General features: G+C 45.7%; 1 long non-coding RNA gene across 1 annotated transcript in view; it reads right to left on the reverse strand.

Annotated features, from left to right (window-relative positions):
- Positions 1-13,113, reverse strand: part of LOC146895393 (uncharacterized) — a 19,551-nt gene that overhangs the window by 1,604 nt on the left and 4,834 nt on the right. The gene's annotated exons all lie outside the window — the stretch shown is intronic.

Raw genomic sequence — 13,113 nt, forward strand, 5'->3', positions numbered from 1 at the left:
GAGAAGAAACTTGGAGCCAAGGGTAGATTTTTTTTATTATTTTTAAGATTTATTCCAGAAGTTAAGAGATGGCTTAGCAGTTAAGAGCACTGACTACTCTTACAGAGGTCCTGAATTCAATTCCCACCAACCACATAGTAGCTGACAACCATCCATAGTGAGATCTGGTGCCCTTTTCTGATGTGCAGGGAAACACGCAATCAGAACACTGTATATATAATAATTAATTAAATCTTTTAAATAAAGGATTTATTCTGGGGGGTCAGAGAGATGGCTCAGTGGTTAAGAGCACTGGCTGCTCCTCAGAGTACTCAGGTTCATTTCCTAGGACCCACTTAGCAGTTCACAGCTGTCTAACTCCAGTGCCAGGGGATCTGATGCCCTCAGGCAGACATGCATGCAGGCAAAGCACCAATTTTCATAAGGATATATATTTTTTTCCTTGTCTGAGTGTGTACATGCAACCATACAAGTACCCATAGGCTAGAAAAGGGTGTAGATCCCAGGGAGCTGGTGTTAAGAAATTGTGATCGGTCTGATGTTGGTGCCAGTCCACTGGAAGAATAGGAAGCATTGGCTCTCCCTGCCTCCTCCCTCCCTTCCCCCCCCCCCTCTCTCTTTCTCTCTCTTCCTTCTTCCCTCCCTCCCTCTTTCCTTTCCTCCCTCCAGCCACCTCACAGGCAGGGTTTTAGAGTCTAGGCAGATGACAGGCAAAAGCCTATATTCCTAGCACTCAAAAGATTTAGAATTGCTGAAGTTTCAAGGCCAGCCTGAGCCACATAGTATAACCCTGTCCTCTGAAGCCAGTGTTTTAGAACATGGCTTTTCTGATTGTGTGGTGGGGGTCACAATCTGGGTGCAGTGGTACAGGCTGGCTGTCATAGCAGCACTCCAGAGGGAAGACTGAGTTAGAGGGCAGCTCGGGCTGTGTGTGTAACTTGAAATGTAGAGAATTTAAAATTTCTACATGTTGTGATGTGCTTAGGGGAATTTAATCTGGGACATACATGTCACAGCATTAATTGAACATGGCAAAAGGAATATTAAATTTTTTTACTCAAAACTTTAATATATGAGGTTGAAGACAAATTCTGATGTAAAATTGTTTTTATTACATTTTCTTTGTGTGTCTGTGTAGTTCATAAAATACCACATGGAGTTGGTTTTCCAGGTGGCTCAACAGGCTGGGCATGGCTACCCATAACTTTAATTCCACAGAAGAATGTGAATCTCAGTGAGTTTCAGGCCAGCCTGGTCTACTTAGCTCGTTTCTTGCCACCAAGGGCTACTAATGAGACTGTTCTTAGTAAAGACAAGGATGGCTCGTCAGGTAAAGGTGCATGCCGCTGAGTCCCTAGAAAATCATCCTCATGTGCACACAACTAAATGATAATGAATTTTTAAACAGTTTAAAATGTGATGCCGATGGGCTGACTTTGTGGGAGCCTGGTTTGTTTGGATGCTTACCTTTGTAGACCTGGATGGAGGGGGGAAGACCTTGGACTTCCCACAGAGCGGGGAAACCTGACTGCTCTTAGGACTAGAGAGGGAGGGGGAGGTGGGGAGAGGAAGGGAAAAGGGAGGCGGGGAGGAGGTGGAAATTTTTTATAAACAAATAAATAAATTTTTAAAAATGTGATGCCGGAGAGATTGATCGAGGCCAAGAACACTGGTTGCTCTTACGGAGGACCTGGGTTTGCTTCCAAGCACCCACATGACAGCTCACAACCACCTGTAACTTCTGTTCCAGGGAACCCAGTGCTCTCCTTCTGACCTGAGGCCACCAGCTGTGTACTGGCATACTTACACACTTGCAAGCAAAACACAAGTTTAAAAAAAAATGGTTTTTTTTTCTTTTGATTTTATTTTTTGTTTCCCTGCTGTGTAGCCCTGTCTGTCATGGAACTTGCTCAGTAGACCAGGGTGGCATCGACTCACAGAGATCCACCTGCCTCTGCCTCCCGAGTGCTGGGATTAAAGTCATGAGCCACCACTGTCCAGCATAAAATAAATTTTTGAGAAAAACTTTTAAGAAAAGTTAAAAAGTGGGACTAGTGAGATGGTTCAGCAGATAAAAGTGACTGCCAATCTTGACGGCTGAGTTCAGTTCTGAACCTGTGTAATGGTGAAGAGAGCCTGCCTCATCCACATGTGACATGGTATGCTTGTGACCACATCCATCATACAATAAGCTGTTTTTTTGTTTTTGTTTTTTCCTAAGCCGGGCAGTGGTGAAGCACGCATTTAATCTCAGCACTCGGGAGGCAGAGGCAGTTGGATCTATCTATATGAGTTCTAGGCCAATTTGGTCTACGAAGTGAGTTACAGGACTGTTTCACAGAGAAACCCTGTGTCAAAACCAAAAAAAAAAAAATTTTTTTCTTGAGGTTTCTTTGTAGCTTTGGAACCTGTCCTGGAGCTCACACTGTAGACCAGGCTGGCCTCGAACTCACAGAGATCCGCCTGCCTCTGCCTCCTGAGTGCTGAGATTAAAGGTGTGTTCCACCACTGCCCAGCTAAGAACTTTTTTTTTTTAATGTAGCTAATAGATTTGATACCTTAATCCATGCCAAAAAGAAGGAATAATTGTCCCTGGATTCTCGCCTCCCAGCCCAGTTGCTTGCAGAGCTTCTTGCTGTGCTTAGGAAAGCGAACTGTTCCTCTCTCTGTGTTTTATAAGCATGTTCTTTCGCCCAATACTTTGAGCGTCACTGTTTTGCAGAGGCTCCCCTGCCCACCATTTGGCTAAATGACATGGCTTTCCATGTTCATCGCATGTATTGACAACTTGCCTACTTGGGAGGTTTTCCTTCAAATTTTAGTAAATTGATCTTGAACTTCCTTTGAAGAAAAATAGTAGCAATTACAAGTGATTTCCTGCATTTGGGAGGTCAAACCAGGAAGCTCTTCAATTGGAATTTAGCATGGGCTATATAGCGAATTCAAAGCTAGCCTAGACTGCCTAAAAAACATCCCTGTCTTTAAAAAAAAAAAAACAAAAAAACGCTGAGATACTCAGCGGTTGAGTGCTTGCTTAGCATATTTGAAGACTTTGGTTCAGCCCCTAGTACCTCCAAAAAGATACATAATGATAATTAATAATTACTTGAACTTTTATTAAAATAACTAGCCTAATCTTCATATTGAACTCTCTCCAGTTTTGTGTTTTCGCCAACTTATTTACTTTGACCTTACCCCTTTTAGCATTGTGTTCCCCACATCTACTCTCAGCCTCACTTTGGGTGCCCTGGCCTAAGTACTGTTACTGACTAATCATTCTTGGTGATAGTGGCCAACCTGGTGATTGTGGGTTGTTCAACAGCATGCCTCGTCTGCACTGGCCATCTCTCAAGAGTGACACACTTCTTCAGCCTCAGTGGTTTGCCCATAATATCTACAAACATTACCAGACGTCCTCTGAGGGACAAGATCACCCTTGCTTATGAGCCACTGTCCTGGAAGAAGCAAGAGTGTGTGTGGTGTGTGCCAGCACTTGAGGGTGTGCATTCACAGAGGACAAACCTCCTGAACAAAGGGCACCACCCCTGAGAGACAAAATAAAACAAATGTTCTTCTGCCGAAGGTTGGAATGTGTACAATACAATTTCCATAAGTATGAATATTTATCAGCTAGTCATTTGAGAGCATGATGTAAAGAAGCCATCTGTGGAGGCCTTTATGGAGATAGAAGCTAAAAGAAATGTGCAAAATACTTATTTTTAGAGTCTAGTTCTCCTCTGAAAGCTGCCCACTCGGGGTGGTGAATGCTCTCTAGGTTAGAAGTGACAGCCCACCATTGGCCCCAAAATGGCCAGTAAGTTAGAGAGTGATGTTAAATAAATATCAACCAAGATAAGAGGCTAGCTAGGGGAGTCTTCAGTGAGTCCTGAATATTGAATTTATTTTTTTTGATTGGGTGGGGGGGGCACGTGGTGAGTGGTTTGTGGAAGTCAGAAGTTGGCAATAGGTCTTCCACCTACGTGGAAGGCAGAGTCCCTCACTGAACCCAACTGGCCCTGGGATCTCCTCTCTTCTCCAATGTACTAGGATTGCAGGTAAAGTGTCGCACCCACACAGCTTTTTTTTTTTTTTTTTTTTTTTTTTTTTTTTGTGGATCCTGGGAATTCAAATACTGGCCCTCAGCCTTGACATAAGCACTTTTCCCATGGAGTCGTCCTCCAGCCCCTGTTCTTGATAGACAAAAAGCTGGTGACACACCTGGAGAAGTGCCTACTTTTCAGGCTCCTGTGGCCAAACCCTTATCCCCTGATCATGCTGACACTCCACTTTCTACAGTTCTGAGGGAACTTCAGAAGGTAGAATTGGATGTGATACAGAAGTGCTCTACCCAATCCCTGGTCACCTTTGGTTCCAGGTAAGATTGAATGTCACAAAAATTGGAGTGTGTGCCATAAGTCACCAGAGAAACCCACAACAGGATAATTAGTTATAGGAAGTCAGGAAATACTTGCAAATTATTGCTGGGATGGAGAGACTCTCCAGCTAGGAGTACTAGCTGCTCTTCCAGAGCACCTGCATTGGGTTCCCAGCACCCACATCTGTTGGCTCACAACTGCCTTTAAGTCCAGCTTCAGGCCATCCAACGCCTCTGGCCTCTTGAGTAACCTGATGTATATGGTGCACCCAGATGCACACCATACATTTAATTAAAAGTAAGTCTAAGGAGAAGGCAACGTCAGTCTGCAGCCACCTTTGAAGATGTGCACTACCTAGTGGTCTAGAGACCTAGAAATTGGTCCTTCTCTTAGGGAACCACTTCGGTTACTCCTTTCTCTCTCTAGTCCCCTTTCCTCTTCCCTGGCCTAGGCTTGCACCACAAACTACTCCAGAGGACTGCCTTGTGCTGGAAATTATTCCAAATGATAGGAAGGCCTTTCTAGGCTGTTGGCTTTAGTCAAAAGATACTCATTTTTTGTATATTTAGTTAGGGGTGTGTGTGTGTGTATATATATATATGGGTGTGGGTGTCTGTGTGCATGCAAGTGTGGCACCCACTGAGGTCAGAGAGGGCATCTGGAACTACAGATTACAAGCTTTGTGAGCTGGATGCTGGGACCTAAACCCAGGTCCTCTGAAAGAGTCAAAGGTACTTTGAGTCACTGAGCCATCTCTCTAGCTCAAGGCTGAAATTTTCCTTGGGAAAAAAAAAAGGCAAATATGTCTGCTTTGGATGCAGGAAGTCCAGAAGATGTGTAGAAGTTTATCTTGTAGGGGAACGCTCATGAGGCCTCAACCCTATCCAAAGGAGCGCAGGCGCTAAGGAACACTGAGTGGAGGAACAGTCTTCCCCAGAGAAGAACATGCCAATTCATTATGGGATGGATGTAGCCCTAGGTTCTGGAAGAGCTAAGGTGTGTCCCAGAGTCAAAGCAGCAGCCCAGTAAGTGTTGTTTTGTTTCTAGTCTCCATGCTTTAAGAAAGAGCGAGCCCTGTCCTTTAAGGGCAGAAAGAGCTCCCTGAGTTCAGGGGCTTGCCACCGAACCCAAGGGACTCCTAAGAGTTGTCTCCACAGTACCCTTCTCATCTGCACAGTAAGTAAATGTCAAGCAAACATTTGGGTTTAGTGGCGTGCACCTCCTTCACCCGGGTTGAGAGTCAGCCTGATGTGGCTAGTTCCAGGTCAACAGAAGCCAGCAGGGTGGCATAGCGGGCTCGGAAGAGCCACCTGAGCCCAAGAGGGTTCTGACTTGTCTCTTGCTGCAGTCTGCTCTCTCCAGTCACCTCCTCTACCCAGCTCCAGGCGTCTCACTGAAGTGCCCATCCAACTCAGGGGAGACATCCTAGACCATTCTAGACCCACTTGTGGAAAGGTGTCTATGGTGCCAGGTCATAGCGGTGCATGCCTGTAATCCCACACTCAGGACTGAGGAACAAAGACTTCAAGGCTGGGCTCTAAAGAGAGACACTGTCATAAGTGCCTAGATAATAAGACTGGAGTGAGTTTCATATAGTCACTGTTTAATTTTATATACATAATTAAATACAGGCATATATCTAGTTTCTGCACACTTTCTCCTTTAAGGCAGGGTCCTACTATGTAAGTACATGCTATATAACTGGCCTAGAACTCACCATGTAGACCTGACTGGATCCTACAGAGATCTGCCTGTTCCTGCCTCCTGAGTGCTGGGATTAAAGGTACCTGCCACCACTGCTGGGAGTCACAATTTCTTGTTTGGTGCTATAGAAGGAACCCAGGCCCTTAGCATATGAAGAGTCTCTGGTCTGTGCCACTGTGACCTTATTTGAAGAAACAGGACTTCACAGATGTAATCAAGGATCTGAATATGGCATTAATCAGTGTGGCACAAGCCACGCTCCTTAGCAGCTTCAATAAAAGGCCTGGCCTGCCAATGCCTAGACCAGAGTTCTGGCTTCCAAAACTGTGAGAAGAAGCTACTTACCAAGGCAGCAGTAGTGGCAGGACAGCCCTGATGAAGCAGAACATCTATGTGGAAAGTCCTTGAAGGGAAAGAGGGGGAAGGGCTGGAGAGACCGCTCAGCAGTTAAGAACCATTCTGCTTTTCCCGAGGACCTGAGTTCGATTCCCAGCACTCACATCAGGGGTGCACAAGCGTCTGTGACTCTGGTGCCGGAGGATCTAAGGACTCTGGCCTCCGTGGGCACCAGTACTCTGTGTGTGCACAGACCCACATGCAGACAGACACACGACATTTTAAAGATAAAGAAAATGGATGGAACTGGTATCCCCCACAGAGGTATTCTGGTCATGCTTGTTCTTGTTCTCAGAGCACATGGAGTTTGTCTATGGGATATTGTGTGCCTGATGAGGTCACCATTCATGAATACCCCACAGAAGCTAATGATGATAATATTTCTCCAAAAACTAAGGATCAACAAAATGGCTTAGCTGGTAAAGGCACCTGTCATGCAGATTGACAACTTGAGTCCTGTTACCAGAGCCTGGATAAAAATCTGTGGTGGCTCCAATTTGTTATCCCAGCCCACTCGGACTGGGAGGCATTGATGGGAGGATTGATGAGAAACTCATGTGCCAGCTAGCCTGGAGTACACAGCACTGCAAAGACGGCAGGACAAACCATTCCTGAAGTAGAAGGGCTAGCCTGGAGTATGCAGCACTGCAAAGACGGCAGGACAAATCATTTCTGCAGTAGAAGGGCTAGCCTGGAGTACACAGCACTTCAAAGATGGCAGGACAAACAATTTCTGCAGTAGAAGGGCTAGCCTGGAGTACGCAGCACCGCAAACACAGCAGGACAAACCATTCCTGCAGTAGAAGGGCTAGCCTGGAGTACGCAGCACTGCAAAGACAGCAGGATAACCATTTCTGAGGTAGAAGGGCTAGCCTGGAGTACGCAGCACTGCAAAGACGGCAGGACAAACCATTCCTGCAGTAGAAGAGCTAGCCTGGAGTATGCAGCACTGCAAACACAGCAGGACAAACCATTCCTGCAGTAGAAGGGCTAGCCTGGAGTATGCAGCACTGCAAAGATGGCAGAACAAACCATTCCTGCAGTAGAAGGGCTAGCCTGGAGTATGCAGCACTGCAAAGATGGCAGGACAAACAATTCCTGCAGTAGAAGAGCTAGCCTGGAGTACGCAGCACCATAAAGACGGCAGGACAAACCATTCCTGAGGTAGGAGGACCAGTAAGATGAGGCACTGCAGTAGTGTGAGAGTGTCTGGAGCTAGAATTTAGGACCTGAGTTCAATCCCTGAGACCCACATGGTAGAAGAAGAGAACCAATTCCCACAAGTTGTCCTCTATTGCATAATATTTTTACACTCTGTGAAGATGTGTTGCTGTGGTCAGACATTGGCGGTGCACACCTTTAATCCCAGCTCTTGGGAGGTAGAGGCAGGCAGATCTCTGTGAGTTCGAGGCCAGCCTGGTCTACAGAGCAAGTTCCAGGCTCCAAAGCTTCAGAGAACCCTGTCTCGAAAAACAAACAAAATGTGTTGCTGTGATTAGTGTAATAAAAAGGAAGGAGATGATAGGTGGGATTTCCAGGAAAAGAAAGGAAGAGAAGGAATCTAGGTGCAGGAGATGCCAGAGAGACACGCAGAGGTCAGGCATACAGCACAGAGTAGAGGTAACCGAGTCACGTGGCAGACGCAGATGAATTAAATCAGGTTAATTTGAGTTATAAGAGCTAATGAGACAAGCCTAAGATAATAGCCAAGCTTTCATAATTAATAAAAAGTCTCATTGTGAGGTGGTGCCGCACTCCTTTAGTCCCAATACTCAGGAGGCAGAGGCAGGCAGATCTCTGTGAGTTCGAGGCCAGCCTGGTTTACAGAGAGAATTCCAGAACAGCCAAAGCTGTTACACAGAGAAATTCTGTCTCGAAAAATGAAACAAAACAAAAACTGAAGTCTCTGTGTTGTTGTTGGGGAGCTGGCAGTCCTACAGTAAAGTCTGACTGCACTTGAGGAAGCTTGTCACACCCTCTGACCTCTACGTGAGCGCTGTGACACCCATGCACACACTCCCTCAATCAATAAAAATAAAATTGTGGAGGGGCTGCAGAAATGGCACCTAGGCCAAGGAGTTCACAGAAGCCTGTAACATACCTTCCAGGTGATCTGATGCCCTCTTCTATCCTCTAGGGGTACCTGCATCAGTGTGTGCATACTCTCCCTATCTAAACAAATACACACATAGTTAAAAATAATTTTTTGAAATCAATGGAAGGCTATGGCATATGCATGCACATTCTCACATTCAAGAAAAAGAAAAGAAGTTAAAGTATTATCATAGCACATGATCCTTTTTTTCTTCTTGTTGTTTTTTCTCTCCAGATAGAGTTTCTCTGTGTAGCCCTGGGTATCCTAGAACTCACTCTGTAGACCAGACTGACCTCAAATTCAGAGATCTCCTGCCTCTACTCCCTGTGTGCTGGGATTAAAGGCCTGTACCATCACTGCCCGGCTTAGGGCATGATCTTATACATAGGATATGTATAAGATTCTAGCCACATGCTATTAGAGCTAATAAGTGAGCCTGGGAAAGTTGAAGCATATAAAATGCACACATGAATACTGCTTGTATTTCTATGTGCCAGAAATGAGTCGTGCAGGATGGGCAAGATGGCTCACAAGGATGGAGCAGCTGCAGGTTCTACAGGAAGACCAGGCGAGGCTGCTGTAACTAAAGCTCAGCTAACTCCATTATGTATCTTTTTGCTTCTGTACCTGGAACTCATGTAGAGGGAAGCAATTCATGAAGCTGTCCTCTCTCTCTTTGTGCCTGTGCTGTGGAACACTTGTTGCTCACATACACGAGAATACGAGAATACGTTCTTTAGAAATTCAAACCTACAATGACAATTCCAGGGGACAGAAGTTAAGGTCACTAACTGCTCTTGCCGAGGACCAGGCTGCAGATGCAGCACCGATCCTAGTTAGCTCACAACTTCCTGTAACTCCAGCTCAGGGGAATCTCAGGCCCTTCTAGCTTCCTCAGGCACCTGCACTCACAGACACGTTCATAACTGAAAAATTAAAAAATCTCTTTCTTAAAGAAAAAAAAAAAAGGTTGCCCGGCAGTGGGGGCACATGTCTTTAATCCCAGCACTGGGGAGGCAGAGGCAGGTGGATGGATCTCTGTGAGTTTGAGGCCAGCTTGGTCTATGAGCAAGTTCCAGGACAGCCAGGGCTACACAGAGAAACCCTGCCTTGGGAAAAAGAATAAAGAAAGACAGAAAGAGGGTCAAGAGATGGCTCAGTAGCAAAGTACACACAGTGCTATATCTGAGGACTGGAGTTTTGTTCCCAGCACCCATATCCGTAACTCAGATACCTAGGACTCCAGCACTGATGGATTCAACGCCCCCTTACGGCCCCCGTGAACACCTGTACACATGAATACACACATAAATCTTATTTATTTACTTATTTTTAAAGATTTATTTATTTATTATGTATACAGTGTTCTGCCTGCATGTATGTCTGTAGGCCAGAAGAGGGCACCAGATCTCATTACAAATGGTTGTGAACCACCATTTGCTTGCTAGGAACTGAACTCGGGTCCTCTGGAAGAGCAACCAGTGCTCTTTACTTCAGAGCCATCTCTCCAACCCCCCATAAATCTTTTTTAAAAAATATTTATTTATTTATTTATTTATTTATTTATTATGTACACAATATTCTGTCTGTGTGTATGCCTGCAGGCCAGAAGAGGGCACCAGACCCCATTACAGCTGGTTGTGAGCCACCATGTGGTTGCTGGGAATTGAACTCAGGACCTTTGGAAGAGCAGGCAATGCTCTTAACCTCTGAGCCATCTCTCCAGCCCCTCCCATAAATCTTTTTAAAATTCAGTTTTTATAGACAGGTGTTTGCATTTGCCACCTATGTGCAGCACCAGTGGGACCAGGAGAGGGCATCAGATTCCCTGAAACTGGAGTTACAGATGGTTGTGAGCCTTCATGTGGGTGTTGGGAATCACACTTCGTTCTTTAGAAGAGCAGCCAATGCTCTTAACCACTAAGCCATCTCCAGCCCAAAAATAAATCTTAAAAAGAAAAGATGATTCCACTTATAATATCAGAAAGGAAATGCTAAATGGATGCGGTTCTGGGTGTCCAGCCCAGTGCTCAGAAGAGGTTTAATGTCTGCAATTTGAGGCTGCCCTGAGAAACAGTGAGATGTCTCAAAAACAGCAAAAATAAAGCAAAACAAATCCCAAAACAAGGATGATAGTGACTCAGGAGCTGGCTCGGTGGCTAAAAACAACTTCCATTCCTGCAGGGGTCTGGAGGGGACATGGGTCCCCAGCACCCATGTCAGGCAGCTTCAAGGATAGCCAGCCCTTCTGGTTCCCATGACACCTGCTCTTGTGTGCACACACCCATACATGCACACAGAACACAAACACACAATTAAAGATAATTGTTTCAAACACTTAAACTTGTAGAAATAAAAAAAAATCTCATTGAGATATTGAGATGAAAGGAATTAAGTCTGAAATCAATGGAAAGGCATCTTTGCCAGATGTAGCTCATATCTGTTATCCAGCACTTGGGAGACTGAGGCAGGAGGATTGTGAGTTTAAAACCATCCTGGGCTATATAGCAAGTTCTAGGTCAGCTAGGGCCATAGCCTGGGCTATATAGCAAGTTCTAGGTCAGCTAGGACCATTTGATGAGACCCTGTCTCACAAAGAAAAAAAGAAGCTGGGCAGTGGTAGCACACACCTCTAGTCCCAGCACTCAGGAGGCAGAGGCAGGTGGATCTCTGTGAGTTTGAGGTCAGCCTGGCCTGCAGAGGTAGCTCCAGGACAGACAGGGGCTATACAGAGAAACCCTGTACAGATAAGCAAAAAATAAAATAAAATAAAAACACCAACTCAACAACCCTAAGCAGTTTAGTAGATGGCTCTGTGGGTAGGAGTTCACCATGCAAACTTAAGAGCCAGAGTTTGATCTCTACCACCAGGTTAAAGCTTCCTGTGTGCATATGTGCTTGGATCTCCAGCAGTGGGGAGCAGAAATAGGTGGATCCCAAGAGCTAGATGGCTAGCCAGCCTATTATAAAAGGTGAGCCCAGTGAGAGAGTCAGTTAAAGGAGCAAGAAGGACTGGGACAAAGCAAGAGCCCCACTGTCCTCTGCTGGTCTCTGTAGGTTTATGCGCTGGCATGCACATTATATTGTAGGGGAAAAGGGCCAGCCAAAGAAACCCACCCTGGCTCTGAAACCAGGGCCAGTGAAAGAAATACACCCTGGTTCAGACCTGAGCCAGTGGATGAAACACACCCTGGCCCTGAGACCCAAGCCAGTGAAAGAAATGCTTTATCCCCGAACCCAGAACCAAAGAATCCTGACCCTGACCCTGACCTGTGCCAAGGAAACACTTTGGCCCTAGAATCAGAACCAGTGAAAGAAATATGACCTGGCCCCAAAAGTAGAGCCAAAAAAGCTAAAAAAGGCCAGTGAAGGAAACACATTTTGGCCCTGAAAGCAGAGCAAAATCTGCCCCGGATTTGTCAACTAAGCAGAAAATCAGGCAATTCCTGAGTAGATCCAGTCAATCTGATCAAAGGACTGAAATCTGACCAATTCCCACTCTGAAGATCTTCTCCCTGGAAAAACTCCGCTGCTAAGAAACCCTGTATAAGACCTGAACCTGTTCAGTTTGCTGCTACCCTTTCTTTACCCCAGCAGAGGCAGCCACTCTCCTGGATTCTTCCCTCCCAATAAATCTCTTGAATGAGGTTTGAGTGAAGGAAGACCTTTCGTCCTAGCAGCGAGGGAGCAGAGCAGGGCTGGGAAGCTTTCACTGGGGAAGCTTTCCCCTAGCAGCTGAGCTGTAACAAGTTTGCTGGAGAAGCTCTTTTCTGCCAGAGCAGAGCTGTTACACTGGGGAGGCCTTTCCTTAGAGCAGGGCTGTGAGCTGTGACCTGTGCTATTCCCTGATCCCGGACTGCCAGAATATTCTTCCACCCAAGCTGTAGCACCCAGTATTCCTTGGCTCCTGACGGCCAAGATCCCTTTCCATCTGAACCATAAGGCCTACATCTCAGGACCTAAGGATGTGGCTCAGAAAAACTTGTCTAACATGCCTGATGCCTTGGGTTCCATCCCCAGAATCATGTGGTGGTACACATTTGTAATTCCACCACTCAGGAAGATCCCAAAGTTCAGGGTCATTTTCAGCCACACGACTGAGCTGGAGGACATCCTGGGGTACATTACACTCTGTTTCAAAAATTAAAAATAAACAAACAGGGGCTAGAGAGATGACTCAGAGGGTAAGAGCAGCCTCTTATTTCTCAAGTTCAATTCTTGGCACCCACAGGGCAGCTCAAAACGGTAGCTCCAGTTACAGGGAACTCAACACCCTCAGACAGACATGTAGGCAAGGCACCAATGTATATAAAATAAATAAGTAAAATTAAAAAATAAATAAACAGAAGAAAATCAGCGAAGTGTGAGGTTGGGGTGGTGTAGTTTAATGTAGGAGCACAGGCTAAGCACCTGGGAAGCTCTGGGTTTAATCCCAATACTGCCAAAGAAAACATACTTTAAAAACTTCCATGAGACTATGACTCTGAGCAGAGTGACTGAGGCAGGGGGATTGCTTCAAGTTCCAGGTAAACATGAGGAGAA

The sequence above is a fragment of the Myodes glareolus genome, chromosome 2 (assembly GCF_982192425.1).
Source record: "Myodes glareolus chromosome 2, mMyoGla1.1, whole genome shotgun sequence".
In the NCBI taxonomy this organism is placed as follows: Eukaryota; Metazoa; Chordata; class Mammalia; order Rodentia; family Cricetidae; genus Myodes; species Myodes glareolus.